Source organism: Mixophyes fleayi, chromosome 3 (genome assembly GCF_038048845.1).
Source record: "Mixophyes fleayi isolate aMixFle1 chromosome 3, aMixFle1.hap1, whole genome shotgun sequence".
Lineage (NCBI taxonomy): Eukaryota > Metazoa > Chordata > Amphibia > Anura > Limnodynastidae > Mixophyes > Mixophyes fleayi.
This window is the reverse complement of record NC_134404.1, coordinates 134637397-134657832: the sequence shown is the minus strand read 5'-3', so window position 1 is coordinate 134657832 and position 20436 is coordinate 134637397. Positions and strand designations below refer to the sequence as shown.

At 42.0% G+C, this 20436-nt stretch overlaps 1 long non-coding RNA gene across 2 annotated transcripts in view; it reads right to left on the bottom strand.

Moving 5' to 3' along the window:
- LOC142144026 (uncharacterized) overlaps positions 1–20436 on the bottom strand; it is a 995146-nt gene that overhangs the window by 6359 nt on the left and 968351 nt on the right. For both annotated transcript variants that reach the window (XR_012689643.1, XR_012689644.1), the window contains exon 2: positions 9720–9793. This is a non-coding gene — a long non-coding RNA (uncharacterized LOC142144026). The remainder of the gene's footprint in view (positions 1–9719; positions 9794–20436) is intronic.

The window sequence follows — 20436 nt, the reverse complement described above, 5'->3', positions numbered from 1 at the left end:
CTTGCTTCCTCTTGCAAAGGATTGTTTAACATTCAATTCTTGTAAACTACTAGTAGTCTTCTTGGTCTGCTTCTAGATTGAATATCCACCCCCAGCTGCAGGCGCAGCAGCACTGGGCCTAACACTCAAGGATTCTTCTGAGGAGTCCTGGATAGGGGAGGAGTCATCTTGCCATAGCAACTTGGATGCAGGACTAACTCCGATCACTTGTGAAGATACTGATAAAGGTGTTGAGGGTGTAGATTGCAGGCACTGATCTAGCTGAGGAGGTAGCTGATGCTGACTGCTTGTTATTTTTTTGTATAAGTTTCTGATTTTCACAAAAGCTTCCATGAACTCGCTTCAAATGGCGTAACATGGATGAGGTTCCTAATCTGTCCTCTTTCAAACGAACATTAAAAACCCACCTTTTCCTTAAAGCCTTCCAGTCTCATGCCTAAACTCCCACCGGTCGGCTACCTCTCTTTCTCATCCCTTCTTCCCTTCTCCCCCTTCCTCGACTCCGTCTCCATTTCTCCCGTCTCTCCATCTCATCCATGTGTCTGTCTGTCTTCCCCTCCCTTTAGATTGTTCGCTCCTTTGAGCAGGGCTCTCCTACCTTCTGTTTCCATCACTTTAACTGCGCTCTCCAGCTACTCAGCTAACCTCCTCTCAGTCCATCTGCCCTCTGTCTCCTCTCGCTTCTCTCCGATCCCCTCAGTGGCTCTCAACCTGTCATCCGTGCCCACCCTCTTGGGCCATAGTTACCTGCCTATACTCACTTTTCCCCTCCCTCCCTCTCTTTCATGCTGTGCCTGAGCCCCCAGAGTTATAGTGCTTACTGTTACTTGTACTGTGCTGTTTCACCTTGTACTGTGCCATTGTTTGTCCTTGTACGGCGCTACGGATACTTTGTGGCGCCCTATAAATAAAAATTAATAATAATAATAATAATAGATGGTTAAGGTCCCTACCTCTACTGACTGTGGCTTTACAATGCTAAAAATGGCTAGACAACTGTGGACAGGATTTGTGTAAAAAAAATTCCACACATAAGAGGTGGATTTTTTGGTCTTATGCCCAGGCATGACAATGGCCTACTTCTTATCACTGGCAAGAACTGCTTCCACTGGTGAATGACTTGCCACAGTAGAGTTTATTAACAGCACTGTTTGCTTAGATGCCTTAAGCCCATTGTTAGCTTGTTTTGTGGGGGCCCTAACAAACCAAGCACATCAGCCATAAAATTTGCACTCCTTGTTGCTGGAGCACTTCCTTGTTAAACTGTACATGCCCTTCTCAGGATCTTACATAAGGGTGGGTGGAAGGGCCTAAGGACAGTTCCATGTTGCGCCACTTTTGTTTACTGCCACTGCTGTGTGGCAATGTTTCCTAGATATGCTATGAACTGCCGTGTGTTTGTCACTGCTCTGTCGCTTAGCATCCAGCCAGCTCGCTGCAGTCTTTGTCCAAAAGTGTATGAAAATAATATTGTGACCTGTGAGGTGTTCAAACTTGACTGGAAATTAGTGTTATTGAGGTTAATAATGTAGGAACAAAAAAAAACAAACAGCAAAATTATGTGATTTTAGCATATTTTTGCTATTTTTTCTAAAAAAAGCAAGGTTGGCTTTGCCAAAGTGTAATATATTTAGATAGATAGAGATATTTATATATATATATATATATATATATATATATATATATATATACACAAGTTAACCCGTGCATGATACTCATGCATTCTAGTCAAATCAAGCTACTTAAGGTGTTAAAAAGGTTCTTGTCATGCATTTGGGCCTAGCCCATGCCTCCTCAGGGGAAGAGCGTTACTTCCCGACGCAAGCGCCCTATTTTAACGTGGTTTTGTCCACATGTCACCACCTCATCATTTTTCTCCATTACCTCATCCTTCATCTTCATCGCCACATCCTTCATTAAGCTACTTAAGGTGTTAAAAACTCCCCACTGTCACCCCCGGCAACCACCAACCACTCCCAACTGTCACTTCTCCTTCAAGAAATATATAGGTCAGTGTATAACTCTGCCCAGCAGGTGGCGCTGCAGCTTGGTTTTTTTTTTTTCACACACGCCACTAGGCATTTATATAGTACATATATATATATATATATATATACACACACACACACACACACACACACACACATACATATACACACACATATACACACTTTCTAAGTAAAATGCTTTAAAAAAAAAAAAAAAGAGTCCAGGTTAAAGGTATACATATACATTATAAAACAGACAATTCTATAGCAGGCTGGTGCTTTATTTATCAAATGTAGCTTAACAAAATGTTTCAAGCACATTTTTATGCTATTAATATGGACCAACAAGCCACACCCACTTTTTGTGCCAAATATTTTTCTGCAGTTATTACATTAAAGCAAATGTATTCGCTATCCCAATCATAGACCCTCTGCAGTTTTTTGTCTTTAAAACTAATTTGCTTTCATTCTCATCTGTGAATCTACTCTATATACATATCCCTCATTATCTACAAATGACAAAATGTAACATACATGTGACATGGCATTTAAATGAATAGAATTTTAATTTAGTCCACTGTATATCCATCCCATTGTTACTGGTAAAACAGAACAACTAGGAGAGATTATGGACATCCAAATGTATGCCCATAATGGGTCTGATACATTAAGGAAAGTTAAGCAAAAGTAAGCAAGTAAGGCAAACCCATGTTGCATTGGAGAGGGAGGTAAATTTAGGATGTGAAGACACATTTATAGTTGCAGTAGGGCATATTCTAGATCATCTTTAAATTTCAGTGTACAAATAAGCTATTGATGATTTGTGTGCTACATGAAAAGGCAGCCAATATTTTCTTTATGTGCAAAATAATAAACTCATTTGCACGCCTTGCACTGCAACATGGTTTTGTCCAGAAAACTTCAGTAAGAAAACTTACTCATTTTTTTGCTTAACTTTCCTTAATGAATCAGGCCCAATGTGTGTAACTTAAAGATTTAAGTTTCTTTGATATCTTAAGGCTATTTTATTTTGTGTTAATCAATATTGCTAACAATAAGATTTTGTATTTCAGATTGGTTTGATTTTTTTTTAGATATTTCTGCCCTAAGGGAGATGTTGATTACACGTCATGAGTCTTAGCTACATCTCAGTTAGTAAATTTAAATCTGTTTAATAATCTTATTTTGTTGACTCACATTTGAAATCATCTATGAATGACTTGCACTTCTACTTCTGTGGGTCATTAGCTTCTTTAATTAAGTTTAAACCAGCGGATTCATCAGTTGATGCTCCGCATTCTATCATAGGGGATATTGCTGTTCCTTTTTACGTCTCTCTAGTTTTATTTGACTGCAGCATGCATGGCTATAGTTTGTTAAATGAGCAAAGGGTAATTCTCACTCGTGTGTAACTCAAGACAAATGAAATGCATTATGTATCCATACATCACAATATTCAGCAAACCCACAGCTTGTTGTGATGTCTTTCTTCCTTTTCTATCGCCTAATGTGCATCTCTATAGTCAGGGAAGCTATGAGATGTAGCAATATGCAGGAAGCATGATTTGATCCAAAGAAGGATAGAGGGGAGAAGAAAAGCTATAGATTAGCTATGTGAGTCATTTACTACCCTGAAAAATATGTATATTCCATACACGAGGCTAATCGCGTCATTTTGGCCCCGCCCCCGCAACGCAAATTATGGTTTCGTGGGGGGCGGGCCAAAATGACGCGATTGGCCTCGTCCCGCCCCCTCCCGCCCTCCAGTCTTGCCCCCTCTCCCGGAAACAAGTTTCCGGGAGTTGGCAACTATGGCATATTCTCATGTACAAATCTGTCTCATTCTGCTTTTCATTAATGCATTCACATTGTGCAACATCTAGGAGACTGGACTACAACAAGAATGCACACATCAGTAATCATAACATCACATAAACTGCTGAAGATTAAGACATTTGTTCCACCGTTAATTAGATTTTTTACTTTTTCCCACCTATAATGCTGCACAGGCTAGGACCTATCTGACTCATGGCCACATTTCAGGTTGAACTGAATTTAGATTTTTTTTCATTTACATTGCTTTAATGACACATCAAAATGCACTTCCACCTTGAAACTCAGCTAGATGCACAAAATGCATCCTATTTATAGTAGTGGCCAAGTTCCAATCACTATCTCCTCCTGAGGTGGTGTAAAAATGTTTCTATTTTGCAGGACTAAAAAGGCTCTGTAGACAACTGCTAAAATGGCAATGTTGCCATAAATACACAGCCCCCCCCCCCCCCTTTGAAAATCATTAACATTTCCCATCTTACTTGTCCAGCAAAATTAAATATGTACTCTCACTCTATAACCACATCTTAAACACTAGCTAACATTGGTGTTATGGCAACGATGGTATTATAAATAGTTTGATGTATAAGAAAAGAATACGCTTTAATGTATTCTTGTGGCCTGAAATATGCTCTCACCTAGCGTTGTCATCTGTGTGGATTTTCAGTGAAAACTTGTGTATGATGTAATGTAGTGTGTTGTGCAGCGTAATGTGTGTGCATGTATATGGCTATGTGTTGTAGGGTTTGTGTTCAAACATATAGAAGTGACATATGTAATAAAGACAGTTGCAATTTTCCATCATTCTCATGAATAAATGAAGTGAGTGGTCCTAAAGGGTTAGAAGGTTTGGACCTTGAAGTGATGTTTCACAGTTTCCACCTTGTGCATTTTCAGGTGGATCTGCAAAACTAGGCATATAATTATTTTCCAGATGCACCTTGAAATGTGTTTGACAGACAAGTAGGTACACTTGGCTTCTCACCCCAACATAACGCTAAAACTGCCCTCACAAAAGTGATCAAGGATCTACTTACATCAATTACATTAATACCTCCTGCATAACATTAATACCCTCACCAGCCCGCATTAAATTATCCCCACCAGCACCCACGTAAGATTAGTAACCCCACCAGCTCCCACATAACATTCATTCTCCCCTTCTTTCACAAAAACACACGTTCCTGCTTTCCAGTTGGGATGGTGGATCTATTCAGGGATAAGCCCTTGCCTTATTAGATCACATCAGGCTCTAAAGGGGAGAAGGGAGAGGAAAGGGGGAGTGGAGAGCAAATAGATAGTAAGGAAAGAGAGAGGGTGGAGATCCAATCCTAGCACATAGAATAAGGTGGTCAGTCCCACGAGAGGGGCCAGCTACCTGAAGCACATTGTTGGCTGTAAAGAAAAAAACAACCGCAAATAAAATGACAGGCAGCTGCTGGACACCTGAGGGCACTGTCATAATCTGAGTGAGGAGTGGCTCAGAGCTACTGTGACCATCATTGTCAGTACTTACTGTGGCAGTCAGAGTGGCCCTGAGTCATTCCTCACTAACATCTGTACCAGTGCCCATGGTGGTGGGGTGGCACATGCCACACCACCCCAGTTACAGCCCTGAACACTGCTATTATTTTTACATACGGTACACATGTAAGCACACAGGTATTATTATTATTATTATTGCTATATACTGTACACATAAAAGAACACAGCCGTTATTATTATCTGCAGTTTATATGCAAGTACACAGCCATTATTGTTATCAGCAATATATGTGTAAGTCCACAGCCATTACTGTTGTATACATTACACATGGAAGCATATAAGCATTATTCTAAGATACAGTGCACATGTAAATACACAGGCATTCGTGCTTCACTCCACACATCCAGTTTAATGTCCTGTCTTGTCAATTGTTCCTTCAAAACATTGCCAGACTATACCCCTTTCTCTCTCAGGACATTTTAAAAATATGTTTACCCATTCTCTCTTTATCTTCCGCCTTGACTACTGTAACTTTATACAATTTAGCCTTCTGCTCACCAGTCTTTACCCTCTCCAATCCATCCTAAATTCAACAGAGAGACTGATCTTCCCCTCTCACTGCTCCACATCTGCTGCAAATACCTTCACTGGCTCCCCATTTCCTCTAGAATTAAATTCAAGTTTATCATCCTCACCTTCAAAGTCCTCACCTATTTCATACCTTCATACATCTCTGACCTTGTCATGAGCTACACTCCCTCTCACCCACTGCAATCTGTTTCTGACATACTCCTCTTCTTTTCTCTGAAAACCATCTCTCACTACTGCCTCCAAGACTGCTTTCATACTGCTCCACAACTGGAACTCCCAACCCCACCTGAGCAGACACTCTCTGAACCTTCTATCTTTCCAGTGCTCACTCAAAACCCACCTCTTCAGTATAACCAATCCTACTCTGTGTCCCACTACTTCTTATTGTCTCAGAATTGCCCTCTCACTCAAGTCTGTAAGCTCTCTCAAGCAAGGACCTGTCCACCCTTTGTCTCAAATCTGTAGCTATTTTGTCAATCTTATTTTCTTTTTACGTTTCACTGTATTTTGTATGATTTGTAACTCTGACTCTCCGGTGCAGTGGAGTTTTGTGGCGGTGTACAAGTAAATGATGATGATAGTCTTATATTCAGTAAACTTAGAAGCACGTAGGTATTATTGAATTGTGCAATGCACATAGGTTATGTGGAGAGAGAATGGATGGGTGGAGAAGAGAGGGGAAGAGAGAGGGTAGAAAAGGGGAGGAGAGATGGAGGGAAAGAGAGACCCTAAAGAAAAAAAACTGAAAAAATGACAGATGGCCATCAGACGCCCCCTCTGCTTAGGGTCACTGTGGTGATGAATGAGTAGTGGCTCTGAGCCATTCATTGTCAGTACTTACTGTGACAGTCAGAATGGCCCTGAGTCACTGTTCACTCACATATGTGCCGCTGGCCTCCTCAGCATTTTGCCCTGGGAGGTGGCATATGCTGCACCGCCCTAGTTACAGTCCTGAACGTTGATATCACACAGAGGTGGTGCATGACATAGAGTGAGGGATGCTGGGGAGAAGAGAGGTGAAGCATGAGAGAGGAGCAAGTGTGAGCTATGCAGAGAGACAGGAGACGGAGAGAGGGAAAGAAAGAGAGAGAGACAAAATTTGTCAGAATCGAGAGCAGAGTTGGTGATAGAGGCACCAGACAGTGAGAAAAAGATCGGAGGAGGAAGTGAGGAGAGAGAAGAAGAGGCCATTTAGTGAAGAGTAGATGTGGCTGCCAGACTCCATACCTGAGAGAAGCCATGCTGCTAGTGGAAGCAGGGCCGGATTAACCATAGGGCTAACTGGGCTACAGCCCAGGGGCCTATGGCATCCGGGGGGCCCTTGAAAGTGCTCATCAGCAGTATTGAACGGCCGGGGCGGGGGCGCCCCCGACGCGATCAGTGCTGCTGAGCACTTTCACTGCGATCTTTCTCCGGCGCGCTGTAGTCTCCTTACTGAGGAGATCTCGTGAGTCTCACTCTCACGAGATCTCCTCAGTAAAGAGCGTACAGCGCGCCAGAGAAGGAGGTAAGTGCTGGGTGGGGGGCGCGGGCAGCTCGGATCAAGGGGGGGGGCCCTCACAGGCGAATGGAGGCCCCCTTAGCCCAGGGGCCTCCATTCCCTTAATCCGGCCCTGAGTGGAAGCTGGAGACCAGAGGGATAGGTAAGAACCAATTATTATATTACTTATTTACATGTGCCGAGTCTTGTATTACTGTTAGATAGGGAGCTGGTGGGAGGACCTGAAGGTTTATTTGTAAAAACCCTGTTAAAGGACAATATTTTAGCATCCAGGGTATAGTGCAGGGAGAGCTAGATAGGCACTTTGGGCCTGAGATGTTAAGGCGTATAAGTATGTAAAACCCTAAAAGCAAAACCTTTTTAGTGGAAACCTTTACTGGTGTGAATTGTGATACAGTTTACAGAAAGGAGAACGTGAGTTGCGGTATCATAGAAAAAAGGAGGGAACAACCACCATTAACTACACATGTTTCTGCATCCATTTTGATAGGATCTTATGTGAAAGAGAAAGAGTGTTGTTTAACAGACATGAGAAATACATTATAGTACCAGGGATATATACCAAACAATGTAACTGCTGATGATCTTTTGTTTGCTGTCAAGCCCAGTGACTGAGAGGGACTGTGATATTGATTCATTCCTTCATATTGTATTTGTGTACATCAAAGTAAGGAGCAAGTTCAACATCTTTGCTACTTTATGACATCAAGGATTTGAATATTTGTAAATGTTTATAAGTTGTATTGCATTATTTATATTGCTCTGCTCAAAGTTAGGTTGACTGTGATAACAGTTTATAATCAAGAGATGCTATTTATGTGACTAGATTATTGTGCATGTTTTGACAAGTTTATAGATAAGTACGATAGAGTGTTCGTGTGTATTTTACTGCTATATTAGACTACTGCTCTGTTAATTCTTGCCCGAGGTTTAAAGTGTTTTCATTGTGTCAAAAACAAATGGCTCCTCACACAGGTTTCTGCTGAACCACATTGACGTTTATTTACTTGTCAGGATGGATAAACAGTCTTGGCAGTGTCTTCAGTAGTCAAATTAAACATTCATAGAAACGGTAGCTAAGTGGTTAGCACTTCTGCCTCACAGCGCTGGGGTCATGAGTTCAATTCCCAACCATGGCCTTATCTGTGTGGAGTTTGTATGTTCTCCCCGTCTTTGCGTGGGTTTCCTCCGGGTGCTCCGGTTTCCTCCCACACTCCAAAAATACATACCAGTAGGTTAATTGGCTGCTATCAAAACTGACCCTAGTCTGTGTCTGTCTGTGTGTGTATGTTAGGGAATTTAGACTGTAAGCTCCAATGGGGCAGGGACTGATGTGAATGAGTTCTCTGTACAGTGCTGTGGAATCAGTGGCGCTATTTAAATAAATGGTGATGATGATGATAAACATAGTCCCATAGCCCTAAATGCTGGCTATCACAGTTAGGACCCTAACTGGTCACTGGCTTCTATCTCCCACACAGATCTCAAACCCAGCTTTTCAAGCTTCCTGTCAGACCTTGCTCTGGCTGACTCCTTAATTGATTAGACCAGTCTCCTGGGTGGGGGGCAGATTTAACCCTCTCTGCACCTTTAGGCTGTGATTCCCCAGGGAAACTACCACTCTTTTCTCTATTAGACAGTGGCAAAGTGCCCCAATTGCCACAATTGTTACATATCTACCTCTAAGTTGACCTTTTCTGTTGTGAAGTATATTTTTGGTAACAAAGCTAAAAACTTTAGTGACCCATGTCTCCACAAATAAATGTCCTGGTGTGGCTTATATAGACCAGTTTGGAGTATTGAGATTCCATTTGTGTGTCTGAGGTTGTACGTAGGTGGGCAGACGGTTCTTTAGTCTCCATCTGGTGTTACAGATTCACTCAACACTACCCAACAAAGCTACTACCTAATCCTTACTAAGGTGGCAGCACTGCGCAGAAGATATTAAGGTGAAGAGTGATATTTGGTAAACGTAAAAGTACACACACTTATTTACACAGACACGCTGGGGAAATGGGTGTTACACTGGTAAAACAACAACAACACAATGTGCAACCTAAGTAACTAATATTATCTAACTTATTTCCTGGAGGTATTTTAGATATCTATGCTTACACTTGTACATGATGTGATTTTTTGGGGGAGATATTTTTCTGTCCTTTGTCAAACTAAAATAATAGTAGCTTAGAATATAGCAGCGGTACATGACAAATGATGGGGCCTATTTGTTAGTATTCTCCATTACAGCAATAAGTATACATTTTCATTGTGGCAGTAACAAATCCCTTATCACCCGTATTTATGAAAAATAGTTAATTTACCATCTTGCTGACCCCTTGCCCATTGTTATGCGTTAGCGTGACCCGGCTCACCAGCTCACACTGGTGCAATGGAACTGATGGTAACAAAAAAAAATGAAAAACCTATTAACAAAAACAAAACTCTACACACACAGACACATTAACAACATTACATATAATATCTAAGTTATATTATATTTTTTACATACCTTTATGAACACTTATTTTAATAATTAAATTAATATAATTCTAACATTACTTCCTTGATACTTAAATAGACTTCCCTGATCAATGTGGTGTTAACCCATTTGATGCATAGGCAATACAATAACAAGCCCTGAAAATGTCTAGGTAAATAAATAAGGGAATACGTCTTTGCTTAAATTAGGTGACTTGCATTTACTACAGCTGCAGAGATTAGTTAATTGATTAGAATGGCATTTTCTAGGTACTGCAGGTTGTTTTGATACAATGTTCTCTGATTCTTTAACATATTTTCTTTTTGTGGATGTGTTTATTATTAAACACTGACACCTTGTGGCTATTTTGTGATCATACTATCAGGGTCATTTATGAACCCCAAAAAAGGCACAATATCACAAAATGACCACAACACTTCTTCCTTTGCGCAAATGCACTTCTATACCACCGTGTATTTCATGGTGCAAGCTCAATTACCTGTGTTTGGAAACACCCAAATAAAATCAATCTGCATCGTTTTTGCAGGTTGACGGAAGATCCAAAAAAAATGCATGGTAGAAGTTGTAAACATCAATGTCCAATCTACCACCACTTTCGGAACCTTTATTCCTTTCACCTTCTCCATTTTACTACTCAACTTAAAATATGTCTAGAAATGCACTTTGCAGAGGTGCAACTGGAAAGTGCCAAATGCATCCCATTATAAGTATAGGGAGAAGATATCTGTCAAGTTTTCCATAATGAATTCTTTCATAATTCTTTCTGCCTTGAACATAGGGAAGGTTCTAATGAAGCATAATCCCGTGCCAGCTACAAAAAGCTTTTAGAACAATGGTTGCAGGGACTAACTCATTATATCATTGCGTACTGATGTCATGCGCACTTGGACTAGCAACGATAGAGGCCCGGGTCATGTATCATCATCATCATTTATTTATATAGCGCCACCAATTCCGCAGCGCTGTACAGAGAACTCATTCATATCAGTCCCTGCCTCATTGGAGCTTACAGTCTAAATTACCTAATATAGACACACACTCACATACAGACACAGACAGACAGATAGGGAGAGACTAGGGTCAATTTTGATAGCAGTCAATTAACCTACCAGTATGTTTTTGGAGTGTGGGAGGAAACCGGAGCACCCGGAGGAAACCCACGCAAACACAGGGAGAACATACAAACTCCACACAGATAAGGCCATGGTCGGGAATCAAACTCATGACCCCAGTGCTGTGAGGCAGTAGTGCTAACCACCAATATTAAATATTGTTACAGGAAGCTTCTGACCACCAGAGAATAAGGTACCAAATTACAAGGCAAAGACAATCCAAAAAACTGATTTGCACATTGATGCAGATGACTGCATGTGGCAAGCAGCTCATGAATATATGATACTAGTTTAACATAGGATAGCTGTGGAACTGACTAGAGTTTAGCTTTTATTTGTAGGTCACCGGAAACACAGCATGCAATAGGTGACAAACAGGATCTTGAAAGCAGAATGGTGTTTTTATGCTCTTAAAGAGTCCTTACAAGGAATGTTACACACCCTTCTGTGGTAGGAATGATACACTCCAGAAGAACAAAGAAGGTATACCCATTATATAGTGCTCTACTCCCTTTACATACAATTTTTTGAATATATGTTAGCAGGGGATAATTCAGCCTTCTACCATTTTAGCCAACCTGGCACCACAAAGTGTAAAGAGCAATATGCAATTTAACAAGAAATATTTGTATGCTTCGTCATATTTGGGATATTTTCACAGGACACACAGACACACAGGATACACCCAGAAATGTGTGCTGGTCAATGTAACACCATCCTGGTGTCAGGCCTAATACTTAATTAACATGGGATTTCCTGTCTTCAATATCTTAGACAAAAAGTCTCTTTCTCAAAAATACCTGTTACAAATAATACCCACTGCATTTATAATATTATACCAGGCACGATGCACCTACAAGAGAATTAAATATATTCAATAAGTTATTTCCAAGTGATCCAGCTACAGTAATTAAACAAATAAAAATAATTAAATGAGATTAAGTTAAGCAGCATTTAGGAGATAAACTGACAATTTAAAATTGGAACTTTGTCCTAAAGTGGCAGTAGACTTTTTTTTTTTTTTTTTAAATCTTATTTTTGAATTTTGAAGTTTAACATTAAACATATAAGCATGGCATTACAAAAGACACATAGGCCTGATGCAGAAGATACGTGCAAGACAGAATAGCTCAGCCGAACAGACACATTATTATTTTATTATTATTATTAATTTTTATTTATAGGGCGCCACAAAGTATCCGTAGCGCCGTACAAGGACAAACAATGGCACAGTACAAGGTGAAACAGCACAGTACAAGTAACAGTAAGCACTATAACTCTGGGGGCTCAGGCACAGCATGAAAGAGAGGGAGGGAGGGGAAAAGTGAGTATAGGCAGGTAACTATGGCCCAAGAGGGTGGGCACGGATGACAGGTTGAGAGCCACTGAGGGGAGCGGAGAGAAGCGAGAGGAGACAGAGGGCAGATGGACTGAGAGGAGGTTAGCTGAGTAGCTGGAGAGCGCAGTTAAAGTGATGGAAACAGAAGGTAGGAGAGCCCTGCTCAAAGGAGCGAACAATCTAAAGGGAGGGGAAGACAGACAGACACATGGATGAGATGAAGATATGGGAGAAACGGAGACGGAGTCGAGGAAGGGGGAGAAGGGAAGAAGGGATGAGAAAGAGAGGTAGCCGACCGGTGGGAGTTTAGGCATGAGACTGGAAGGCTTTAAGGAAAAGGTGGGTTTTTAATGTTCGTTTGAAAGAGGACAGATTAGGGGAAGTTCTGATGGAGCGGGGGAGCTTGTTCCAATGGAGGGGAGCGGCGCGGGAGAAGTCTTGGATACGTGCGTGAGAGGGGGTAATCAGAGGGGAAGAGAGGCGACGATCGCAGTGAGCGGGAGGGAGTGTGAATAGAGATAAGGTTAGAGATGTAGGGAGCAGTGGAGTTGGCGACGGCCTTGTAAGTCAGAGTGAGGAGCTTGAAAAGGATTCTGTAGGGGAAGAGGAGCCAGTGAAGGGCTCGGTAGAGTAGGGATACAGAGGTGGAACGGCGAGAGAGGAAAATAAGCCTAGCAGCGGCGTTAAGTACAGATCTAAGGGGAGCGAGATGAGAGAGGGGGAGGCCGATAAGGAGAAGGTTGCAGTAGTCCAAGCGGGAGATAATCAGAGAGTGGACGAGAGATTTGGTGGCATCCTGGGAGAGGAAGAGCCGAATGCGGGCAATGTTGCGAAGCTGGAAACGGCAGGATTTGGCGAGAGAGTGAATGTGAGGGGCAAAGGAGAGAGAGGAGTCGAGGATGACACCTAGGCAGCGGAGTTGGGGAACAGGGGAGATAGATGAGTTGTCAACAGTGATGGAGAGGTCAGAGGGGAAGGAGGTACGAGAGGGAGGAAAGACAATGAGTTCAGTTTTAGCAAGATTGAGTTTAAGAAATCTAGAGGACATCCAGGAGGAGATGGCAGAGAGGCATGCAGATACCCTGGAAAGAAGGGAGGGAGAGAGATCAGGAGAGGAAAGGTAGAGTTGAATGTCATCAGCATAAAGGTGGTACTTGGTACACATCACAGGACTTGGTGTACCAAGTTGATTCAATAGTCTGAAAAGGAAAGAGTCGAGGTGAGGTATGTGCCATGTATCTCTGCCATGGGGCAAGGGTATGGACCTGTGGGTACAAGGAAATAATGGGGGGGAGTGCCAAGGGGGTTTTGGGCAGTTAATGAGAATAAAGGAGTTTAGAGTGTCCCAGGGAGTGTGGTCGTGTGGTGCGAGTACCAATCTCCCCAGACTCTGAGGAAGGAAGCCACTTTGTTGTTCTGGAGACTAGTTATATACTCCATTCGGGACACAAACCATATACGGGTGACCACCTCCTGGGACGAAGGGAGGTTGTTTTAATTCCAGATGCGAGCAATCTGAAACTTTGCCACGCAGGAAATGTGTAAGATAAGCTTATTCGTGGCTTTGTCAATGTGGGGAATGGGGGCACACAAGAGAAAATTAGCAGGAGTCAAAGTGAAGGCGAGCCCGGTGACGGCTATAATGAGGGAACAGATATCAGCCCAATAGGAAGTCAGTACCGGACACATCCACCATATGTGCATGAAATCTCCTTGTTGGCCAGACTGCCGCCAACAAGAATCAGAGGTAGTGGGGAGCATGGCATGGAGGTGAGCAGGAACCAGGTACCATCTAGTGAGGATTTTGTTGGAGTTTACTTTAATGGGTACACTAATGGAGCATTTGGAGAGCTGGGTGTGAAATATGTTAAGGGGGATGCCCAGGTCTGCTTCCCAGGCTGCTAAATAGGAATATACACTATAAATCAACGCTGAGGCTCTAAACTACACTTAGAATTTATATAATTTATTTAGTCGCTAAATAGGAGGCTGGTGGGGGGGGGTCTGATGGGGCTAGGACAGAGTGGTAGAGGAGAGAGATATTTCCTTTATAATTGGCATTGTAGATGTAGTGGTGTTCGAACTGGAATTGGCGTCGGGAGAGAGTGGATGTGTGAGAGGACCGTATGAAATTACATATTTGGAGATAGTGGTAGAACCTTGAATAGAGTATTTGTGTCGCTCGTATATATCTGAGAACAGGTGTGTGCCAAAATCGCCCACTATGTGGTGGAAGTGCGTGATTCCTGCAGCCGTCCACTCCGATGCCACACCAGGTTCTCCGCCAGGGAGAAAAAGAGGGCAGGGGCAAGAACTCTAGTGAGCTGGTGGGGAACATGCCATTTCCAAGGTCAACCCATAGCTTAGATTGCCGAGCAACGTGCCAGAACATTAGTTGGCTAAGGTGGATGACTTGATGTGAGTTCTCTGTACTGGGCTGTGGAATTAGTGGCGCTATGAAAACACATGATGATGATAGAAGGTTGTGTGAGATATAAGAGATAATCCACACATTTGAGACAACCAGGACCTCATTTATGAAGCATGCTGGATGTACACAACAAATTGTCTTTGTTTTGCACAGGAGCGTCAAGTTAGTCCATCCAGCACACTTCAGTTGCTCACCTACCATCTGTTCTCAGAAGTTATGAAAACTAAAAGTGTCCTGAGAATTGCAGGGAGCTACCGATCACAGCATTCCACTTAGTCATGGAATTTGTTGGTCTGCAACTGTGGGAGAGCCATAGTTTGTCTACAATTGTATACAACATTAGACCACTTTTGTCTTTTCAGCTAAACATGGAACACGAAGTTTCAACATACTGAGACTTATAAATCCATAATAGCAGGAGAACTACAGGCTGCAATCCAGTTCAATACTTAGCTGCCTGGTCAATGTTTAGATATAGAGTTTAGAAGATAGTAACTAGAACATTGTGCACCACATAGCAACATTTTTAGGAGCCACCAAGGGGGCATGTCCAGTGCTACCCAAGGGCCATGTCTAGTGCCGCACAGGCAGCGTGTCTAGTGCAAAGCATGCAGGGGTGGGTGACACATTCTTTGAGAAGTGCCGGCGTCCGATTCTTATGCTGTGCTCCAGCTCTCACTTTGCCTGTTACTTGCATTATGTTCCACGCCTGCTCTCCCCTCTCTGCCACTTCACTACTTAACTGTTACAGTCATCACCAGAACCAAGATTTCCAGATTTTGCAAACTTGTGGCTGGGTGGAGTCATGGGCGGCATGCTCATGTAGATATGGACATAAATCATTTTTTACGCATTAAAATACGCAATTTCTATACTGTACACTTACAAGTCCTTACACTTAGGAGGAACAGGGGAGGGAAGTGGCAGCCAGATGTAGGCCAAGTACAATAACGGCAAGTTCACATAATTGTGACACAATTGTAGGTGGATACATCCATAGATACACATGTCAGGAATCATATGTGTATCGCCTATGGGTGGTCAACCACTGGAGCAAAGATTTGTGTTATAGTATAAAAAAAACATGTCACCCCCACCCCCTCCAAAGGTGAATGTGAACCAAGCATGAGCACTTTTTGCTTGCACTAGTTGCCACTAATGCAGGGGAATCTGTGTGCGGTACCCCCCTGCAGAAAGCTGCAGCCAGCACTAGGCTACAACAGGATGTGTTTGTAGTTTTTCGTTTTAGAGAAGCTCACATCACTATTCTGTAAATAATTTTCTTTATATGTCCATTTTCTGTGAAACTACATGTCCCAGCACATTGAGACTTGTAGTTCCACAATAGTAGAGTCACAAGTTACAAATGTATTATTATTTACATTATTATTGTATAGCATGCTGCCTGGTAACTCTTACGACAGAATGTCTAGGAGCTTCCTAGCTTCATTCATTTAGCGCCACTATGATACTATGATAAATGCATATTCAAGCACCCTTTGAAGTTTGGTCTATGTATACTGTATGCTATTATTATTATTATTATTATTATTATTATTATTGTTCTCAGGATCTGTTTGTATGTTCTCTGCAGGGAGAGGATCAAACCATCATGTTGTTTTTATTTTGAATGTAAAATTAAAAAATTTTTTAATGAAGAAACCATTTCTCCTAAATTAGTTTTTTTTTGTCCCTTTGTAAACAGAATACGTTTTACACTTCATTCTTGCCAGCTACATATTGTTTCCACTAACAGCTCCGGTAGCACTGTCATCCAAAGACATCAGCAGGATCTCATTTTAATTGTTTTACAGCAGCCCTGAAGTTAGAGCTTGCTCCTGAAACAGCCATAACAATCTTTGAAATGTAATAATAATAATACAATGAAGAAATAAAATAACACAGACTTTTATTCAAATGGGCCTGAAGATACATGAAAGCAATAGTAGTGTTAAAAAGTAAACGTAATGTTTTTTCTTTATTTTGACAATAGTGCTCCACTCAGATGGTTTTGCTATGCTGAAGAGGGACTTGCACTAGTTGTAACAAGACAGGGCCAGCTATTATACTTCCTAGTGTAACGCCCACTTGTGGCATAATAATGGGCAATGTCTGGAGTGGGGGGAGTCAAGAGAGTTCTACCGAAAAGCAAGGAGGATATAGGTCGAAGTCAAGTAAGAGAAACTACTGTGAAGAGATAATGGGGCTCATCTTGCTGGATGCATTTGTGCGTCGAACGTAAGCAGGAAAAGATGCATCCATGAAAATGCTCATTTATGGGCATATGTTTAGTTGAACGCGTTTCAAGATGCATCAGGCTGTAGTGTATATCAGTAGCTTATGTGCCAGGTTTACATCAAGGGTAACAAATATGTAAACGATACCACAATAGTGATAACAGCACCGTGATAGTGTAGAGGAAGTATAGAGATGTGGTTTGATAGTGTTTGTAGCAAATATGAAAGTAGCATTAACCTATTTGTACACAATAGAATAATGTAATGAAGTGGCATATATACAACAGAGTATAGTGTATTGACACTGCTACTAATAAGTTGAAAAGTTTCACGTTCCATATAAAATATAATTAAATACAACCGCAAATGCAATATACAAAATAAAAATTAAATTTCATTAAATACAAACATCTTTTATTTTCCCCTTTAAAAATAAAATTAAAATCTTCTTTCAAAAATGGAACTATAAATTAAGTAATGCAAATAGATGGTCACGACTTCATATAATATAGTAGCCACATTAATGAATGGGATACTATCAGATGGCGGGGTTAAGATGTAATCAGCCAATCAGAAGCTACTAGCTAGCACTGAAGAATATTGCCAGCATCTACTTCACCAATGGAAGAGGGCAGGCTGTGGGGGGTTACCCTGCTTTTCTGGGAGTCTGGGAAAACTCCCAAAAATTCTGGGAGAGTAGGCAACTATGCTCTATAGCAGGAGTGGCCAACCAGTCGGAGCCTAAGAGCCAAAAAATATCCATAGATGCGGCAAAGAACCAACTTTACTTTTTATATATGTGTGCATATACATATACACAGTATAAACATGCGCATACATATCACAAACACATACTTTAAAAATATAACAATTTACAATATCTTACTAAGTGAAAAAGAAGATATCCAACATTACCAAAATGTTCAGAATAATAATCAAATCAGCTCTTACATTACTCCTGTATCCAGTGGAGGAGGGTTTAAAGAATACTTACAGTCTCTCCACAGTAGCTCACAGTGCTTCTGTATTGACAATCACTTAGGAGGGAACTGTTGAAGTGGGGATATAAAAAAGTCATAAATAGCCAACATGACCCTCAGACCTCTTTACATTCCCACCAGATCTCACCATGTGCCCCTTACATACACATCAGCCTCTCCACATGCCTTGAGATTTACTCACATTCCCCATACATGCCAATCAGCCTCCCCACATTCCCCATACATGGCAATCAGTCTTTCCACATGCCGCATACATGGCAATCAGCCTCCTCACATGCCCCATACATGCCAATCAGCCTCCTCACATGCTTCATACATGCCATCAGACCTCACCAGATGCCCATCAGACCACCCCACATGCCCCTTATATACCATCAGACCACCCCACATGCCCATTATATGCAACAAGATCACCCCACATGCCCCTTATATAGTATCAGACCTTACCAGTTGCCCATCAGACCACCCTAAAATGCCCTCAGACCTCACCAGATGCCCCTTATATGCCACAAGATCATTTCACATGCCCCTTATATGCCATCAGACCTCGCCAGATGCCCCTTATATGCCATCAAATCTTGCCACATGCCCTCAGACCTCACCAGATGCTCCTTGTATGCCATAAGATCAATCCACATGCCCCTTATATGCCATCAGAACTCGCCAGATGCCCTGTATATGGTATAAAACCTTGCCACATGCCCTCAGACCTCACCAGATGCCCCTATTATGCCAAAAAATCACTCCACATGCCCCTTATATGCTACCATACCTCACCAGATACCCATCAGATCACCCCACATATGCCATCAGACCTCACCAGATGCCCAGTATATCATCATCATCATCATCATCATTTATTTATATAGCGCCAATATATTCCGTAGCGCTTTACAATTGGGGACAAACATAATTAATTAATAAACAAACTGGGTAAAACAGACAAAGAGGTGAGAAGGCCCTGCTCGCAAGCTTACAATCTATGGGACAATGGGAGATTGACACATGAGGTTAAGTCTACATTTTGCATTTTGGCCCAGCCAGACTGCAAAGGTAAAAGTGACTCATAAGCTAAATGAACCCGTCACACAACAATGTTGGTCAGGGGGCAGCCGTCCCGCGTGAAACTGTGTAACAGGCTAAAGGTAGCGAGGTTAAGAGGGTGGCTGAGGAATACTTAAAGCTTGTCTGAAGAGGTAGGTTTTCAGAGAACGCTTGAAAGTTTGTAGACCAGAGGAGAGTCTTACTGTGCGAGGGAGAGAATTCCACAGAGTGGGTGCAGCCCGAAAAAAGTCCAGTAACCGGGAATGGGAGGATGTAATGAGGGTGGATCAGAGACGCAGACCTTGTGTAGAACGGAGTTGCCGAGTTGGGAGATATTTTGAGACAAGAGAGGAGATGTATGTTGGTGCAGCTTTGTTGATGGCCTTGTAGGTTAGTAAAAGTATTTTATATTGGATTCGGTACAAAACAGGTAGCCAGTGTAGAGTCTGTTTTTGGGAAGACCAGTAAGGAGAGAATTGCAATAGTCAATGCGGGAGATGATGAGTGCATGAATTAAGGTTTTTGCAGTGTCTTGCGTGAGATATGTGCGAATTCTGGAAATGTTCTTTAGATGTATGTAGCAGGATTTAGATATAGAGTCAATGTGGGGAACAAAGGATAGGTGTGAGTCAAGGATTACACCTAGGCAGCGAGCTTGTGGGGTGGGATTTATGGTCATGTTATCAACAGAGATAGAAATGTCAGGTATGCTCTTGTTAGTGGGTGGGAATATTATTAACTCTTTTTTATAAAGATTAAGTTTGAGTTGGCAATAGGACATCCAAGATGAAATGGCAGAAAGATAGTCAGTTACACGGGACAACACAGATGTCAAGAGATCAGGAGAGGATAGATAGATTTGGGTATCATCCGCATAGAGATGATACTGAAAGCCAAAGGAACTTATTAGATTTCCAAGAGAAGCGGTATAGATAGAGAACAGCAGAGGACCTAGCACTGAGCCTTGTGGTACTCCAACTGATAAGGGAAGCGGAGTAGAGGTGGCTCCAGAGAAATTAACAGTGAAAGAGCGATTAGAAAGGTAGGATGACAACCAGGATAGAACAGTGTCTTGAAGACCTAGGGATTGCAGCGTTTGTAGGAGAAGAGAGTGATCAACGGTGTCAAATGCAGCCAAGAGATCCAGGAGAATTAGGAGAGAGTAATGGCGTTCAGTTTTAGCTGTGATCAGATCATTGACAACCTTGGTCAACGCAGTCTCTGTGGAGTGTTGAGAACGAAAGCCAGACTGAAGAGGATCCAACAGGTTGTTAGCGGAAAGAAAGCGTGTGAGGCGAGTGTAGGCAAGTCTCTCTAGAAGCTTGGAGAGGCACGGCAGCTGAGAGATGGGACGGCAATTTGATAGAGAGTTTG